Raw genomic sequence first — 19959 nt, 5'->3', positions numbered from 1 at the left:
GCAAACATCAATCTCTCCTCAAAGTCTTCCCAAGTTAACCAGGTCCCTTCACAGCTGAGGAACAGGCCCCACAAGTCATACGCATTTCTACACATCTGCTGACAGAGTATTTGTATTAGTATTCATCTGATACCCTTAATTAATCCAGAATCTGGTAATTTCTGTTCCGGATCCAATGCCCGAGCCAGTTGCTGCGGCTTGGTTATGACTGCTGCCTCCTAACATTTTGCTTCCTCAAGCTGGTGCTTCTTTCAAGACATTGCTGGTGAGTCAGCAAACAAATTCCAAATCTTCTAACGCAATTATCAATTGTTCAGCAAGGTGGGGTGCTTTAGGGAAGTCAATGACCCTAATGCTAAAATTGCCTCGTTTGTGAAGTAGTCCCGATAGACACATGAAGACAGCGGTTCTGCTACCTGAAATCATGTGAAAACACAGGAATAGTAAGGAACACTAATGTTTCTGTCTCAAGCAAAGTCTCTTTTTGGCTGGTTTGTGCCTTAAATTTTAAACCTTTCCGCAGAATATGGAGCAGAGGAAAACTGTAAAAAGCACAAGCATTTATGTGGCCTAGTGTGCAGGAGCTCATAGCTTTGCACATTCTGAATTTCTTTAAAGTTTCTTCTGTGAAAACCAGACCTGAAAGGAAGGAAAAGGCAGGCATTTATTCCCAGCTGTTGTCTAGACCCAACAATTTAGTAAAAGGCGAGCACTGAGAAGGTTCTGATTACATGACATATTCCAGTAAAGGTTTTTCTTCATCTTTGCTAAGTTACATGCTAAGGCCTGTACAGGTTTCCATATCCCAGCAAGGTTTTTTTTGCAGTCCCCGATGACAGAAATAAAAAGAATTTACTCATTGGTTGCAGACAGTAGCATTTTTTACAGAAGCAGTGTATGTTTCTTCTCTTGTTCATGCTGTGCCACATCCCTTCTGATACTTTACAAACATGCTTTCTTCTGCAAACCCTATTGAAGTCCAAATCTGTTTTAAATTACACTCCACATGACAGGTGCAGTCACTGAGATCACTTGGATAACATGAGCCACCTTTGACTTCATGCACAGAGGCTTTGCCTACAGAATAGTCGGGTCATAACAGCCCAACATGACTGGTCCAGAAAAAAAAAAAAAGTATGTAGCTGCACTGAGAGTTTCAAAATCCCTATTTAGTAATTTTGTTGTTTTGCAAACTGGAGTATACTTTGGGAAAAGTCACACAGATTGGATGTCTTATTGCAAAGCATGAGTAAAACTATGGTTTCTGTTAGATAGATGTTTTCAAATATATCAATTTTTACTATATCCTTTGTAGCTACTTATTTGAAAACTAGTGGAAATGTTTGTAAGGAGCTGTTTGGTTCAACTTCTTTTCCATGCAAGGCAAGCTGAACTTGGATGGAAACACAAGCTGTATATTCTTAACCTTTTTTTTAAAGCATCCTTTTGTTTTCCATTTTCTTTAGAGATAACAGAGAAAGGCCTCTCCAAAGACAGAACTGTTCTTCTAGACAATGTATTGCTGAGCAGGAACTGAAAAATTCTAACTGAATGATGAAAACAGAGTTTTAATTTAGCTATTTAAAATAATTATGTCACTTCAGATCAGCCCGTCTAGCTCACAGCTGAAGACTTCTAGCAAAGACAAACAAGTATGGAGAATCCCAAGTACAGCCCACCTGGTCAGTGGTGAAGCCTGGTCAAGAGGGAGAAGGCAGAGTGGGGACCTCATTCTCCCCAGCTCTCAAAACAACTTTGTGAAACACCTTGGTTGAGACTCCTCCAGCAGAATTTTCAAGGAAGTCACAGCATATAAAGAGCCAGGCCTTGGGAAGTCTGTGCCCACTTGAGTGCTGTGGTTGCTGACGGAGATGAGAAAAGGAACTTGCATCAATTCCAGGAGATGCAGGAGATGGGATGCAGGGCAGCACACTTCCCCTGGGACAAGAAGGTTGCTGTTCCATGCCATCACCTTCCCTTGTAAATTTTGCTTTCTGTGAAGGACGCTGCCTACTCCCCAGTGGTTTTGGCTGTAAGGCAGATGATTTCATAGCTCACTTTGACAATGAAGAGATTCAGTGTCGTCACTAGACCTCCAGATTTTGTCACTCTGTCCTCCCTCCCAAGGAATGAGATCATTGTTTCTTCTAGTCAAAATTAAGGTAATATTACAGTGAAAATGGCACAAATAAACCTAGCTTGTTAGTCAAATCCAAAGCTACTATTAAGGTATTTTTTAACGAGACCTGAAAGCCTTTCTCACCGAAAATGTTACATTTTCAGCTTAAAACAAGAGCAAAACATTTGCAGAGACAAGGCACCGGGGCACATGTACATATGATGGAGCTGCTGGTGATTTAGGTTGTCACTGTTGCTTTTGAACACTTTCAGCCATCCAGCGGGTAGGCTGCTCGCAGCACCTTTGGAAAAAGCACTGGCCGTATTTGCCCTTTTCCTGAGGCTGCAGTGCCAGCCTGTATGCAGCCCAGATGAACACAATTCTCAGTTGCTTATTAGATGCAGACTTACAACCAATATTTTTCTCCGGTGTCTTATTTGGAATCTGCCAAATAGCTCCTTAAAATAATTTCCGAAGGAGAAAGACCCCATTCAACGAAATGAGACTTAGCATGTCTGCAAATAGTAACAATGCATGGAATGTGCTCCGCTTCACCTTTCTGGCTGGATTTGCTCAGATTGCATCAAGTAATCTGCATATATTGTTGGCTCTCTTCTATTAGTGAGAGTATCTAGAGAACAAGATATCAGACGGCCATTTGTCCTTTCAGCATGGATGAGTGGATGAGTGGCTGGCTAGTCTACATGGGCGAGTAAGCGGTGACTGCGGACAAGCAGCAGCCACGCAAAGTAACCTCAGCTGACTGAAGGAAGTGGTCTGGGAGAGGCAGCCAGGGAGCAGGGATGGCACCCATGCCGCTGCGGTAATTTCCTCACCAGGCTTCATGTGTGAACCAGCTGATTTTTGTTGACATGTGAGCCCTGCAGACAATTCCATCATTTCTAGAGCTGATACATTCTTAAATCAGGGTCAGTACTTACAAAGCACTTCAACATAGAATGGTCAACATTACATTTGTATAGGCTTTTGAGGAATTAACAGGTAAATAGTAAAGCTTCCAAGAAAACATATTTCCATAGCAAAAGTGTATACCTACACTGTTCAGCTCATGAATTGGGCAAACCTGCTGAAGATACATAAGTATTGACTTTTCTTCTGATGATCAGTAAGCCATGAACATTTTTTTACAGTGAAAATGTGTATAGAAAGTAACCATTTCATGGTGACAGTGATGGAAATTATTTACTGTTATGACATGTGATTCCTTTAGCATCTTATTCCTACATAACTTCTTTAGATGTCTCTGTGAAGCTCTCAATGCTGAGTTACAGACAGATAGGAACTGTGTTCAGCTTCAACAGAAAAAAGGAGTTCAAGGAATGTTTTTCTAGAACTGCACTATTTCTGAAATTATTGACCTGTTGAGATGTTTGATTTGCTGAGAGCACAACATGCAGTGCAACATCCACTTACCTCTTCAACTTTCTGGAAACATTGCATCAAATATTCAGTCCCTCCCCAAAATCTCCAGACCATTTATGTGATTGTACACTCAAGTCTACCACCAAGATAAGAGATATCACCTGCTTCTAATAAACCAAAAATGCTATTGTCCACCTTCACAGACACTCTTCTCTAAACACAGCCTCCCTCAGACCACTGTAGTAGCAGGTAAGCTTCTGATGCTGACACCACTATTAGACTTCTACATCTGAACAGGCAGAATCCAGCCAGGCCTAAGGTGATGAAAAATATCTCAGATTCCCTTCCTTCCTATTTTATCCAGCCCAAAAGACTCAACAAGATATGCTCCCTCACATTCAGGACTCCTTTAGATAGCCCTCAATGCCTCAAGTTAGATTGGAAAGATTCCTTGAGCGAGGTATAATGCTGGAACAGAGCTACTACTCTCTTACCTACAAGTTTTCTGAAAATGCACAATATACAAATATCACTCAGATCTGTACTCTAACGCTTTATACAGGACTCTATCCATATCTGCAACACAGGCTAAGCCATCTGCTTCTGAGTATGTAGAAGACAACTAACACCAACACAGTCCCCGATATTAGAAATCCTAGCAGTATTATCTCCACAGAACAGGAAAATAATACGAATTCATGTGATGCTGACATCCAAAGAAATAAGGGATGCAGCACATACCACTATCTGGAAACTACACAGGATCTACTGTGATGTCTACACTGCAAGCAAGCAGTTACAGGAACTGCTGGAGGAAATAAACATTAGCTCACAGCTTCAGAAAGGAACTTGCATAGTTTGACAGTCTCTCCCTTCCACTGAATACAGCCAAGTGTGTATGGTTGTCCCTGAGTAGTGTCCATCCATCTCATCCCTAACAATGCAAGGGTAGACAATGGAGCGTTTCTCATTCAGTGTTTCTCATTCATTCAGGGAATCGTCCACATATTCAGCACTTCCCAATGAGATACAGTGCTCAAGGAAGATTACAAGTACTACAAGTTATCAAAGTGAATCACTTAAGGAGAGCAAAGAACATATCCTGGAAAAGCATAGGAAGTCTTAAAAAACTGTTATCCTTTCCTCACCCCTCTCCTTTCTGTCCCCTTTCTCTCTTCTTTCCCCCATACTCCTGTACAAAGATAAGCTGGAAAATGCACTGTGGCAGCTGAACCTGCTCAACAAATACTTATCAGAAGTATTATTTCATGGGAAGGTAATTTGCCAGCCACCCCTCCACTCTCCCCACCGCCAGAATAGTTATCCAGTATATGTTACACTCCAGTGGATGCTGCATTGATCAAACACCTACCATTATATGCAGCCATCCCAATTTATTACTGGTTCAGGAAGGAGGATCACCTCTTAAATGACTGTTCAGAGAAATGAAGTCATGCTAGTATTCTTACGGAGACTGTCTCCAGCTGCTATGATAATCATCCTGTTTCTTCTACCATCTTCTTTCCCAGTGCCATCTTCTCCCTTTATTTAAGTGTTCTATTCCAGGACTTGGGAGACTCAGGAGAAGAAACTGAGGCAACCTAGGATGTAAGAAATTACAAACTTTATATAAACTAAACCTGTGACAACAAAAGGCATCCAAGGGAATGCCCACTTCTCTCAGATAGTCACTTTGAAAAGGGCTCTGTGAGCTCATCATCGCAGGGGGACATCTTCTAGCCCAAGCCACCCACTGCTACCAAAATCTTAGTATTAACTTTTTCATTAACACACACTTGTAGTCTAAACCTATTTAAACTAGTACTTTCTTAGCCAGAGGCCATTTGGCTTTCTGTTCTGTCCTTATTTGCCTTTACTCCTTTTTCAGGAGTTTTAGAGGATTTAAAGTCTTTTACATTATTTTAATTCTCCTTTTTTTTCCTCATTTACCATGTTTCCATGAACTTTAATTTTGCTGAAACAAATTAATTCCTTATTGAATATGCCCCAAGTTTCACTGAGGGAATGCTGCCAAAACAGAAAGGAGTACTCCTTTCAAAGTTAAAAAGCAAGACAGTTTGGACAGAAAGTCAACCTGGTGACATCAAATTTGTGTAAGACACAATGTTAGACAAACTTGCATTAAACTGATCTGCAGCACTGAGACTTTAAACAGCCTGTAGTTCAATTTACTGAAAATCTGATTGTTTCCATAAGGAAGAAGTGCGGATCTGTGGATGCAGATTCAATTCAGATGCTGATATGCATGATATGCATAAAAGTCACTGGGTAGTCTGAGATGCTTTGACCAGGCATCTGGTTAGTCTCCTTAGGGTAAATTTAACTCAACCTTGTCCTAAAGTATAGATAAAAATCAAAATGAACAGCCACTCCTTTGTTAAGAAATACTAAAGCAGTAAAAATTCCAAGACCCTCTTTCAAGCTATGGATTTTGATTGTCGGAACTCACACATGACTTCATGGTGACAGCTTTTGTAACAAAAGAAATTCTTAATACTATGTTATTTCTTTTATTACAGCAGAACATAAGCAAGTGGCTACTTATGGTATTAAATGGATGTAAGGGATGCATATGTGCACGCCCATTCACAGTCTCTATTTTCAGTGGCCTGCCTAGTCTGTTACAAACAAAGATTTTGCATTCAATGCTACAAAATTTTGGAAAGTACATATTACCATGTTATCCATGGCACTTAAGGTTTTCTGTATTGTGGCTTTACAATTAAGATTATTACTTTTATTTCACTTCTATCTCCTTAAAAACCTCAATGCAAACACTTTTGCAATCCCTCCTGCACACCCATTCTGGATGATTTGATAGCCCTTTTGAAGTTTATGAAGCATTTAAATGTTTTTAAAATGGTCCATCCTTTTCTGTCCTCTAATTATTACATACTCAGATGTGCTGAAGTTATATTAAGTAGTTGTTTTATCTGACCTTGCAAAAACATCAAATTCTGACCATACTAACACAGGGGTAACTAGTGAAGCAATTTCACTGCTGTATATGTGACTAGCAAAATAGTTTTGTCTCTCTTTCAATAGAAAAATTAGAGAAAGGATAGAAAAGAGCCCCAAAACTCATCCAAGAAGGTGAAAAGAAATAATGAGAACCGCAAAAAGCTCACTCAGTTTGGCTTTAACAAAAAACAAACAAAAACAACAACAAAAAAGGCGCAGTAACTTGATTACAGGGTAAAAGCACCTTCCTGGGGAGAAAACAGTGAGTCCTAAAGAGCTCTTTTATCCATCAGAGAAAGGCGTAACAAGAATCAATAACTAGAAGCTGTAGGTAAGCAAATGCAAATGGAAATAAGGTAGAACATTTTTAGCAGCACACATGATTACTACTTGTATTACCCTAGTACCTGGAAGCCAAGTCATGGATCAGGGCTCACTCACATTAAGTGCTAGCAAAAAAAACCCCAACCAACCAACCCAAAAAGCACAAACTAAGCCCAGCAAACAATCCCAACCAAACAACTACAAAAAATGTGTAAGATGAAGTAACATAATAAATCGATGATGATAATGACAGGCAGCAGTTTCAGGCCATGGTTTCACGATACAAAGTGCTGAGTTGAGATACTAGCTTAAGATGATTCTGCCCTATCAAGACACTTCCTGCTCCCACAATTTCCCTACAGCTGTGAAAATTCAAAAACTGATCCTTATTTAAAAAACAAGTGTTAAAAACAGTGTTTTATTTTTTTCTTCACAGCAAAATGCAAAAGTACATGAGTTCCACTGACAAGTGTTTTGATTTTTATGAATTTCAGTGAATGGTTTGACCAAAATTTTCCTAACTACCTGTATATCTTAGTATCATCTCCAGCGCTGTTTACAGGCTATCTGAATTTGCTGCCTTCCTTGTGGGAAAAGACTGCAAAACCCAGAGGAAAACATGCAAAAGCAAAGCATAAGGCTGCTTTGTTTTCGTCATAGCAAATGACTAGTCTGGCCACCGAATCTCAGGTGTCACCCATGGATAAGGTAGAACATTAATAAAAACTGAGAGCTGGGCTATGGTCTGGCAAGATTTATCCAGAAAAAAACCTCAAAATCAAGTCTAACATAAAACATAAAGAGGTAAGCTTGTGATTCCCAACACCACTGCTCTGGCACTGGAATCTCCACACCATTCTTGGTAGCTTACAAACACAACAGGCTACTACAGTTTGACCAGGAAGAAGATTAAAGGGACAAGTGGAGTACAACATTTTCTATTATAAAAGGTTTTGCTACCTGTTTTGAGCTCAAGGATTGTATTGATCGCCTGAAATTCATCTGGGAGAAAACATGAAGACTTGAGGACTGCCTCCTCTTCCTGACTAATGGAAGAAGACAGATAAGAGAAAATCCCACCTTTGTTTTCCGTTCCTTTATTTACACCTATTAGCAGACTATAGCAACACACCATACACTCCAAACATCTATTGCACAAGAAACTCAGAGGATCTAATTTCTTGAGCTGGGAATGCTTAAGAGAAAACAAAAGCTAGGGTAAACTCTCCCAAAATAGTCCCTGAGACTCAAAAGCAAACTGTATTTTAAGGGTATTACCTGTGCATTTACTACCCAGTCTTCTTCCTTCCCTTCCTCCCTCGAGGTGGCCAGCCTCCTCCTACCAGCTGATGTTCTGTATTTCACCAAGCTGAATATTCACGTTCACATGCTAGACAGGGAAACGGTTACAACCAGTTTTAAAAGCATTCATCTTTTCATGTTTCTTATTAAAAATACTTCAAGCTACAGCTATAATAAGCTACATTAAAAGAACACAATTTCATTGCAAAGTTTAAATACTTAATAGCCTTAATATTTGCCCTCATCCACTCTGCTGAATTTTTCCACAGGATTGTGGCCGCCCTGTGTGTGCAGGACACACGCTGCTCAGGAAGTGAATCAGGGTTGTGTATCGAATTAGATTATTTATAGGTTGGTATATGTGTTTGCTTTAGAAGTTGTGCAGAGAACAAGACAGACAACTACAGGAAGAGAGCAATGGGCATGTGGTTAAGGCAGTTGAACGCCACACAGGAACACTCAGTTCTGCCTCTGCCTTTGCCATCGGCTTCTGTGAATGAGGAGCCAGTCAGACCAAGTACCTTGGCAGATGGCCACCAACCTTGTCTTCCTCATTTTCTGGGAGTCCAAACTGAAACACCTTGGGCCTTTTATGTAGAAATGCAAAGCAGCTGATTATAATGGAAGCTTTGGCTTTTGAGGGGGAAATGGAGTTGGAGGCATGAGTTTAAAAGGCAGGAGAACCCAATTAATATCATCAACTTTCCTACTGACTGACTGAGTGGCTTGGTTTTCTCCTTGTCAAACAGGACAGCAGTGCCTTTCTGTTGTTTTGGGAATAAGCAAAAATTCACCAAATACTGTGAAGCTCTTAGATATCATTGTAATATGCCTACAAAGGAAAAAAAAAAAGGTATTTCTGATTCTCTGTATACAGAGAAAGTTTTGGATCTTTTCATCCGTTAATTATCCTATATTGCTATATACTTGCTTTAAAAAGTCTACACAGTATAAATACTAGCATGCACAGGAAGGGACATATCCATTCTTCCTCTCAAACTCTATTTTCAATGCAATTTTGCAAAGTCCTTTCCAGCTTCTATCAGAGCTATTTAACTTTATTACTCAGTGAAACTGCAGCATGGTCATATGGAATAGAACAGGGAACAGCACTCAGTGTAAACAAAAGATACTCTCTGGTTCACAAAAATAAAAATATCCTCACTCTCAGCTATACAGTATGTCATGTAACCACAGCCACAGAAATAGAAAAGCAACAGAAGAGCTAGTAAAAGTTAATGCCTTTTCCTACTTATTTTATTGGTCTACATCACAGAGTATCATATTGAAAGATTTCAGTAATAGCAGGCTACTATTGCAAAATTCTGCACATTGCAAAATTAAAAAAAAAAGTCTATCAGCATATTTTAAAACGTCTTGAATAGAGCTCCAACAGTTATTCTGACTTCAAAATCTGAGTTAAACAGATACCACAATGACTGAAAACACAGGTGATGATGTCCATTTTAGGTAGGAAGCCATTGAATGTAAAAATATTACACAATAATCACATCAATCGTGAGTTTTTGGCACCTCACAACAGAAGTATTTTGATGATGCCTGACAACGCTGCAAGCACATGGTGTCCTAATGCTACTGAAGTAGATGCGCATGAGATTCAAATACAGTATTGTTTGGCAGGATAATTTTCATGAATTAGAAGCAAATAGACAGGGGAATAAAACAGAAATTTAGGTTCAGGCCTACAATCAGATCTTCAGAGTAGGAACTTGCAGTCATCCAGAGTCCCATGAACTCAGTCAGGCCCCATGGTTATGGCTATCGAGATCCATTTGGACAAATCCAGTGGCAGGATTAGGGCCTAAATACGCAAACAGAAGAAGGGTGAAATCAGGTAACACAACGCACGCCTCTAAAAAGACACCAGACTAGTGAAAAATAAAACTCAGAAAAATAATCTGAGTATCTAGACCATTACAAGATTTACATTTTTACCAAAAACGCTGCAGCTACAGGAAAGGCTAAAGTGATATCTGACATCAAGAGGTTTATACAGCATTAATTGATCATGCCGTATTCCCCTTCAGGCAAATACAAATACCTGCAGTGGGTTTGCTCACCTCCTGCATGCTGCCGCTCTTTCTTATGTATATATAATTTGTTTTATTATTTTAAACAAAAGATTGTGGTCTAAAAAAATCAATAAAGGTGATGTTTTGATCTTCATCAGCTCTTCCATTTCTAGATGTGTAGATTTTTAGCCTCTTAGTAACATGGTGGCAAAACTAAAATGAGATAATCTTACCACATTTTAAAACACTGTAAAACTGACAGAAAGTAATATTATTTCTATAAAAAAAACTTTCACTGTTATGCCTATCTGAAGGTTGTGAGAAGTTCTAGCTTGGCAGCGTGTCAGATAAAGTAACTTTTTATGTAGATGTTTCTCCCTGCCGTACTAATAAAACCCCACAGTAGCATGCACCTAGTACCATATACGATTGCCAATGAGAAAATAGACTGTCTCAAAAAAATGTCAGCTTTATAAGGAGGCTTGCCAACTGAAATATAGGCTTTAATACAACAGGGATGTGTGACAGCAGCAGTGAAGACACTACAGGAATATCAGGTTTAGGGTGGAACAAGCACACAGAACCACAGGCTACACCATGGAGTATCATGTCATCTGAACTTCAGCAGCAGCGTTAATCACCCACCCCAGGAAGGAGTCCATGCTTTCTCTCTACCTATGACCTTCCTGTGGCTATCTGTCAGCTCAGGAGCGTGTAATGGCCAATTCACCAGGCCTGTAAACGTCACTGCACCTTGCACCTTCACCAGTACTACCTCTTTGAGATAGCCAGACCAAAAATACTATCAGGTTGTCCAGGAGTATGATACCATTCTTTCCTTTACTATAGTACAGTTAGGTCTTCAGAGATCAGCAAACAATCAAACAAATCAATAAAAACACACTTTCTGTCCAAAAAAATGTTCAGGAGAATCAACCGTCTCTGATTACTTTTATATCCCCTACTTGACAGCTTAAGATGCAGCAAGATCCTTCATATAAAATAAAATAAGTTTAAAAATTATTCCAAGATACGCGAGGACACGAACATCCGAAATTCATTGAAAGAGATGTTGATTTGTCAATAGCGCTGACTGAGAGGTAAAAAGACTCAAATTGCTATTATTTCTAGGCAAGAAAAAATTCTATATACAAAATTTTCTATTCAATATGCACTTCGGACATTAAGATACCCTTTTTGCAGAGACGAGACACTGACTTTACTCAGATTACTTATATATGAGGAAATTCATAGACATGCAAGGCAGGTATGATTTCCAAAATCTGTGGGAGAAAGTAATGGTTTCATCTTCTTAGTGTTGGTGTTAGGTCAGGATAGGTACCAAAATCTTTATCTCCACTTTACTGTTGAATTCCCACTTGTATACCACATGCATGCCAGAAACTGGTACATAATAAAGAACCTGTAACACCACATTTAGAATATAGTGTCATATTTTGGTTGGTTTATCTCAAGAGGGTTACAGACTAATATCTGGCTGTTGTTCAGTAAGCATGTTGGGGCAGAAGGAAGGAAGAACACCTCAGAAGGTCCTGCCTTGCTGTGTGCAGGCGGAGGTCCCAGCCACAGGGCGAGTGGGGAGCAGAGGGATGCCTGACCTCCCGCTTCATCTCTCCCCACCAGCTGTGAGCATCCAGCTGCCGGGATCCCACAGACACATGTCACCTTTGGCCCATAGATGTCTGGCATGCCATGAAGTGTGTTTACTCAGGAATTTACAAATCCACACTTTTTAGCAAGCAAAAGGTCATTTACTGCCTTACCTGGCTATCACTGCTCTTTCTCTGAAAAACCTGAAACTACTGAAGTGCTATTAATATCAAATTCCTTTCCAAAGAGTCACATTTCTGAGGAAAGGCAATTTTTTAATTTCTATTCCCTGAGCATACGACATATTTCATTATTTTAATCTGGACATCTAACTACTAGACACCTAAGACAATCTTTCTTCTTGCTTTTGCAAAAATGCATGAACAGTTTATATTTCCAACCCTGGTGGAAATGTATCTGTTGTAAAAATAACAAGAAAGAAGATAAAAAGCTGTTTGTTTTACTTCGGGTTATGCCTCCCTGATACTAAAGTTGCTTCATCTCTGGTTTAAGTGAGAAAGGCCTAGAAACAATTCTAATTCTCACCTGTTGGCTACCATGCCCACACGACTATACGCCAGTGGAAAATTAGCTAAGAGCAGATATCCTCTGCCCTTTCTGCAGTGCCTCTTCTCAGCCTGTGAGCTCTGGGACATGCTGAAGGGGGAAGGAAAGGATGGCTGTGGCTGGTACAGGACTTGGCTATAAAAGCCTCAAGCAAACTGAAAGCTTCCTCCTCTTGGGGAGGATTCTTACATCATCAGGCAGGATCAGAATGAGGAACTGAACCAATTAATTATATTACTGAAGTACTATGGAGTATAGTTATTAGGAGACTTGACTTCATAATTTAATTGTAAAGAAATTACCGTACCTGGTGTTCATTAATACCATAAACCAAATAAAACACTCGGTGCTTTCCCTGCAAATGCAACACACACCTTTTCATGCTAGGCGCCCCACTGCAACATTACAAATCAAACTCAACAATTAACATCCCGTCCTTAGTGGCAGGTAGGGAAATATTCTAAGAAATATTACCTGGGAAGCAATCATAGGAGCAAATAACTCTAAATAATAAACAATACAATTGTATTTGAGGACAGATCTTTAAGGTTTTCATATGAATGACTTAATTGCTGGTGACATACACAACACTGCACAGCTACACAGTCATCCTGCCTATTGCTCAGACAGATAACTCTAGCATCACCTGAGATCCCAAATTTACTACAAACCATAAGATTTCTATTCGTAATTTGCAGATACTTTCAGTACAACATTTCCAAGATGTATTTTTCTTAATTCTTTCAATCAGCTGAAGCATTCCATCAGGTTACCCTCATCATCGCACTTTGATTCAGCAATGTTTTTCTCTCTGCATTTGAGAAACACAGCCTGATCTCACTCGCATTCATTCAGAACACTGCTGCAAATACCCTTTCGCTAGCTGAGCAGAGAACCCATCGCTGTCTCTACAGCTCTCCCTGACTTCTCCTGTAAGATCTGTTACTTGTCTTCACTTCCAAGGCCCATTCGTCCTTGCTTATCACCACCGCACCTATTGTTCCTTAATCATCATCAGGAAGACAGCTGTGGTTTGCTGGCATTTGAAGCTAGGCCAATTTTCATGAAACATAAAGCTGAAAAGACCGTTAGATCATACTGTCTGATTTGTTTATTATTTTCTGCTTGGCTAAAACACTTTCAAAACCCCCACTTTTTCCTGGGGAAAAAAAAAGAATTATTTTTTAAAAAAAAGTCAGAGGCACTTCTTGTATCTCTTCCCTTCCTATCTCCCACCCATCATTTAGCGTCATTCAGCTCTTCTCTCACCCACGTTATATTTTCAAACAAACACCTCGTGCCTTTTCCTGTTTTACACCTTACACTTTAGGGAAATTCCCTTAAATATCTGAAAACATACTTCGCATTGCTGTTCTTCAAAGCTTTCTCTGAAATTCAACTTACCAAGGTGCCCCTACAGCCCCTATGAGCAAAATGTGTGATAAGAAGGTATATACACACCACCTACTTTTAAGTAACTGAAGTAGGCAAGTGTGGGATGTAGGACATGAATCCTCCTATGCGGTAAATGGAAAGAGGCTCCTGTTGAGAACAATTTTGATGAAGGAATGCCTAAAATATTCCAAACTGTCCTCTGAAGGAGTCTCTGGGTAAGGTGTGGAAATGGCCTAGGGAGATCAGTCTTCTGATTTAGGTACATGAGTTGGATGCCTGAAATATGAATGTTCTCCCTCAACTCCTAGTATTTCCCTTCTCATCTGTGTATATTCAACTCCTTTCAACTATTTACATTGCAAACATTTAGGACTGCAGATAATCTTTTCAGCCTCTTTGTGTGGTGCCTAGCATCACAGGAACTTCAATGTCCAAACAGCACTACTTTACAGTAATAAAAAAAAACAGTCTTACAATGCCATGCAGCATTTTATTAAACAGTACCTGATAATGTAATTTTCATAGAACTATGCACACATGCCAGGTAGAAGATGCACAGCTATGATTCTACTTTGTATTTTCTAAAATCCCTAATCCTAAAACAAAGAGCTGGAATGCATTCATGGCTGGCACCAGCTTGTTTTCTCCCCAGTACCAATGATGGGCAAATCCTCAAGACAATTCAACACAGTGAAAGAGAAGGGAGAATAAGAGTGATGGAAAGGTATATGTGGATCCAAGTTGCATACAGAATTTTTGGCAGAGGAAGCAGGGTGGGAGAAACAAACTATGGAAGCCCTTGTCATGTGTGTGACAGATGTCATCAGCTATTTTCTGAAACAATCAATGAGGAAAAGGTAAAATGTAAGACTGGTAAAACTTAGAAATATAAGGAGTCCCTTCATATAGGCAAAGAGTTCATGTCCCACAATGCACACTTCTCCCTGTTAAACTTACTGAACTTTAAATATACCCTGTATTTAGGGTGTATTTAGGAGATTTCAGTAACATGAAGAAGGTCTCTAAAGCCCAAAATAAGGAAGCAAAACTCCTAGATATATCTTACATGCTAAGAAAATCTCCAAGTCCCCAAAAACATGCTTATTGCTGGGAAAAAGATAATGAAACATTATGAAGAAACAATGACCTTCAAGAAGTTACTTGAATTAAAAAGGAGTCTCACACAAATTTGGAAATCTAATTCTAGTACAAACAATAAGCCAAAGTCATACTAGGCATCACGTACAAAAGAAACAGAATAGAACAACTACTACTGATGATGATCTAGTTCTTGCTCTGGATCTATTCATCTGGATAACAGAAAAGAAGTTCTTTCAAAGCCTGAAGGAAGAAAACAAATCCTCCTCAAGCAAACAAACAAACAAAGATGCAGACAGTCATAGATTAAAACCTGATGAGAATAAACAAGGCGAAATACTGGATTAAATAATTGTTTTCATTATAATAAATGCCATTAATGGCAAAGAGTTAACTGCAAAGTGTCTCAAAAGAATGGATTTGGCCCTATGTTGTGGTATAGTTGTTAATCACACAGAAAGTGGGGCGAGTACCACGGCATAAAATCTGCAGTTATTCAGCTTACTTGGAGTCATGGCACAATGCGGACCCCAAAACCGCCAAGTATAAATGATGACAAATCACAAACACACACTAAAATAAATGCAAGAGAAAACAGTCTGTGTTTTATGAAGTTTCAAATTAAAGGCAGAACTGTAGGGAACTTAGTGTAATATAACTCAATGTGTTAGGCAAGGGGAAGGTAACAGTTACCTACAGAATCTCCAGATAAATTGATGTTACCCACTGACATTTATTCTCCCATAGATTTAAAATGCTCACACTCGTACACTCACAAGCACCGAGACTTACCTGTCCAAATGGCCTGGCCAGGATAACTTCCATGCAAAACAGAGGACAAGGGCCATCAGCTATTAACTGATGGCCCCACCCCATTTCAGGAGTTGTTCTTAATTAGCAATAAAACCCTAGGGTTTTTAGCAGATCTTTTAAGATATCTTTCAGAAATCATCAACTGTGACAAGACAGTCCTTTGCCTCAGGATCTTGTGTACCTCGTCTTCCATAAATCTTAGGCCACATTGCTGTCCATTGTCTATTTTTCCTTGTTTGGAATATAGGTCTGAAACATATGCCTGCAGCCTCTTCTCCTGTTTGGCTAACAGGAAAAAAGAACAATGTTTGTGATATACTACACCCTTGTCGCCATCCTCTTGTTAGGATGCAAGGTCTTCCACTAGCAAGTCATCTGTGCTGTAGCACACAGACACTGCTGGGAATGGTGTCCTGGAAAAAGTGTCTTTCATTATCAGTACAGGCCATTTCTTTAACCCTTTGTTTTGCTCTTTCACCTTATGCTTACACATACATTTTCATCCACCCTGCATTTACACCAATCTTCACACTCCTTTACAACTCTGCATAGTTTTATGCCAGTTAAACTGATCTGACACAGATCACTGCAGAAAGGACAGATTCCTTAACTCTACCTCCTCCTTCCTTTGCCATGTGCCCCTCTATTCTCCTTGCAACAGCAGCCATCACTGGTAAGTCTGCTCAGGGAGCAAACCAAGAGAAAAATCAACCTTTTACTGGTAGGACTAGGATTGCTTTTTTAATGGTGTAGTTCCATGCACTGGATCACTGGGGCAGCTGAATGCCAGTGTCAGGTACAACGGAGGTGGTACGACTGCCTCTGTTTAATGGAAATTTTTCATTAGACCAGTTATGTGGTAACGGGAAAGAACAGAAGATGCTTTGGCCTCAGGACCACTTCAGGAGTTTAGTGAAAATATCTGCTCAATATGCTGCTATAATAATAATAATAAAAAAATTTTAAATCAGGCTTCTAAAACAACGGAAGAGAATTAGAAGAAAGCCGGTATAATAGATTATAAAAATCAATACTGTGACCTTAACAGAAAAACCTCCACATGACGTACAGGTCATCCCTTCTCCAAAAGGATAATAAAGAACTGGAAAGGGCTCAAATGTGAACAGTGATAAACACTAAAAAGATCGTACAAAGATAAATTAGGAAGTTTAAAATCAAGAGCATTATATGTGGACATAAAAAAAATTACAACTGCTCTAAAGAGAGCAGCTCAGACATTTCTGTGGTTGCTACCTTGTAACACAAGAAAAAAATACAGAGAAACATCCAAAGTGTGGAAAATCAAAACTGATCAGAAGAAATGTTTTTCACTTCGTATGGAATTTATTCATATTGATTATCAAGGAAATTCAGTTATTAATATAAATACAATGTCCCTATCAACAATAGTATAAATCAAACTGTTTACTACATAAAGAAATCAGGAAGAAATTTATTTAGAGTTAACATCAACTGAGGCATTGGGATATATTTACCAGTGAAACAGGAAACTGTATTATGTATTATGGTTTAAGCCAATATGGTAACTCCACTCCTATCAATTAAAAAAAAGGAATAGCAATTTGATTTCATTATTGAACTCTTATTCACAATCTCACGGTAACTTTTCCTACAGTTTGCATTAAACACTATTACTAGCTCATTAACAACAGTATAGTCATAGTTACAAGATTTTGGAACTACTGAAGTTTGGACACATTAAGCTTTTATGTAAGCAATAAAGGCAAACACATGAAAAACAAAAATCAGCATGATTATGAACTCATTTTCTCCATCACTGCAAGTTCTGCCTAAAATATATTTTTCCTGATTTTCAATTACATCCAGCTTCTAAAAAGTTTGTCTATTTTTTCAAAGACCTGAGATTGAACATTTTTCCCCTTACCCTTTTTTTTCGGTTGTTGTTGTTTTTTTGTTAACGACTGTTTTAATGGGGATTCTCATCACATATCTTGCTAAAAAGCACCCCAAAAGTGACTACTTACTGATCACTCACAAGCAAGGAAACTAGAAATAGTTTAAGCACTAATTCTTAAGCATGCCACCACTATACAGCTTAGTTATCTTGATTAGATCATGGTTTAGTTTGAAACGCATATTGTCACAGCACACACTAGAAAACACATTACCCTATTGTATTAGTCATTACAAAGACATACTGAAAATTAAAATTCTCTCTCAAAGATCAGAGTCTCAATTTTATTAAGATAGGCAAGGAAAAAAAACACAAAAGAGAGCATAAGGATGGGGTTTCATATATTTTGTTTGAATTTTTTCCACTGTGCCTGGGAAGGTAAAGAGAAGATAGCATTGTTTGGGAGCAGGGCATAGTGGGGGAACGGGAAGGAGAAGCTGCCAGCACTGCCAGTGCAAGGATGGGACTTCATGGCTTAGTGGCTGGGTCAGGTAAACCCAAGAAATAAATGGCTGAAGCATCACACAGTACAATACAGGGTGCAAATGAAGACTTGAAAGGTCAGTAATACAGACAGCACAAAGAACCAGGAAGATTGCCTAGGAAATCTTTCTTGGGTAAAGAAAATGCAGTTGGTACCAAGACAAAATTTAAAGAGCTACATAAGAAACTGAGAAATTTTGAGTGCTACATAAACTCAGTGCAGTGACACTTCAATGTAGGCAGAGGTACCGGTTCTGTTAGGGAAGGGAACTTCAGTCAATGTACAGCTGTGGGTCTGAGAAGACCTTACTGTCCACAGTGACAGAGAAGCTATCTGGCACAAAAGCAAGCCCACAGGCTGCAGAAAGGCAACATACAATTTCTGAACCCAAATTTTCATCTGTGTTCTGAAAGCAGCAGACCATTCACCACCAGAAAGACTGAATATAAAATGTATTCCCCTTGTTTAACTCTCTGTTTTGCAGATCACACAGGCTGTGAATTTGTGAGTAAAAGAATTACCACGTGCTAGATTTACCTTTTAATTGTATAGCTTTTGCCTGTGATCATTTTAATAACACACCCCACTGACAAATAGTGATCACTTGCTGAAATAGAAGGGACCTTTTGCTTTTCTAAAGCTATTTTATTATATGCTTGAAAATATGTACTGAATATAGATAACTTGAAATATACTTAACTGTACATTTACCTGCCGAGTTGCCCCATGCACTTTTTTCAAGTAGAGGGTGTGCAATTACAACAAAGTAAACTCGGGGGGAGAAGGTGTAAACTAACCTCATTTAGATGTGAAGGAATTTCTTGTTAAATGCATTTCTTTGTGCATTCCAATGGTACAAAAGCTGTTTGGTAGTAAGAAGTTCCTGGACTGAAACAGACACTTCAGGACTTCTTGTTGATGATTAATGTACAGTTTAAGGGAGCCATTACTTTGTGACAGGCACTACAGAAGCCAAGTGTCAGATAACATATCAGCTTCTGCTCCACTTCAATTCTAATTTAATGATCAGTACTCTTTTATTCTTAACGTCTTGTTTTAAATATTAAACTACAAAGTTCAGCAGGATACATAGCTGCTGTAAGAGTAGAACTCCCGTCTCATAGCGTGAATGTCGTGTAGGCATTAAATGAAAGATATTTTACTATTAATTTTTGGTTTTAATGAAGCTTATTTTTGAACATGAACATCTGCCACAATCCACCGTATTGCCAAAGGAAAATCTAAGTTTACCCTATATATGCACAAAAGAAAACTGACATAAACAAAGCAATAAAATTACTTCAACTCACACGGTAACCTGTCAGACTGGGCTTATCATCTGGTCCGCATGCGGTGCAAATTACCTTCCCGAAATGAACAAAATATTTCTTGCGACTAGAAATGCTTTTGCCTACAATCATTCACGCACCTTTTCCCGAGGTGCACAAGAACTCTAAGCCGGAGCGTGTCTCCGCTCCAGCACTGGCCCAGCGTTGCAGGGGGAGGCCCGTTCCCAGCGCCACGGAGCTCAGCGTGCCCTCACCTGCCCCAGAAAACCGCGCAACGGCGACCCCGCGCTGCCGTAACGCGGGGGCATCCCCAAGGCGAGCCCGCTGGCTGGAAGCCCCCAGCTGCGCCGCGCAGGACGGCGCCGGTGCCGAGCAGCTCGCCCCGCGGCAGCCCGCCCCGCGCAGGGAGGCTGCCCCGGCCAGGCACCGCGCGACCCGAGCGGCGCGCAGGGCTGCCCCGGCGCGCAGAGGCCGCGGCGGGCGCGGGGCTCCCGGCGGGCCAGGGGGCGGCCCCGCCCAACGCGCGCCGCGGCGGGCAGCCAATGGGGAGCGGGCGCGGAGCCCGCCCGCCCGGCGGCAGCTGGCGCGGCCGGCCAAGGTCCGCGCGCGGCCGCGGCCCCGGC

The 19959-nt window shown here is 40.0% G+C and overlaps 1 long non-coding RNA gene across 5 annotated transcripts; it reads right to left on the bottom strand.

The window, feature by feature from the left end:
* Nucleotides 1-646: 646 nt before the first annotated feature.
* LOC121083481 lies at nucleotides 647-19816 on the bottom strand. Of its 5 annotated transcripts, none has more exons than XR_005826385.1 (6): nucleotides 19477-19816; nucleotides 15809-15912; nucleotides 9818-9932; nucleotides 8087-8198; nucleotides 4875-5103; nucleotides 647-3027 (listed from the first exon to the last, which is right to left on the bottom strand). It is a non-coding gene; the product is annotated as an uncharacterized LOC121083481 (long non-coding RNA). The 5 variants fall into 5 exon arrangements; XR_005826387.1 differs by having other exon boundaries at nucleotides 647-2030; XR_005826388.1 differs by having other exon boundaries at nucleotides 647-2030; nucleotides 4925-5103.
* Between the last annotated feature and the right edge of the window lie 143 nt (nucleotides 19817-19959).

Source organism: Falco naumanni, chromosome 2, assembly GCF_017639655.2.
Source record: "Falco naumanni isolate bFalNau1 chromosome 2, bFalNau1.pat, whole genome shotgun sequence".
In the NCBI taxonomy this organism is placed as follows: domain Eukaryota; kingdom Metazoa; phylum Chordata; class Aves; order Falconiformes; family Falconidae; genus Falco; species Falco naumanni.
The sequence above is the reverse complement of the archived record's forward strand: the minus strand, read 5'-3'. Positions and strand labels throughout refer to the sequence as shown.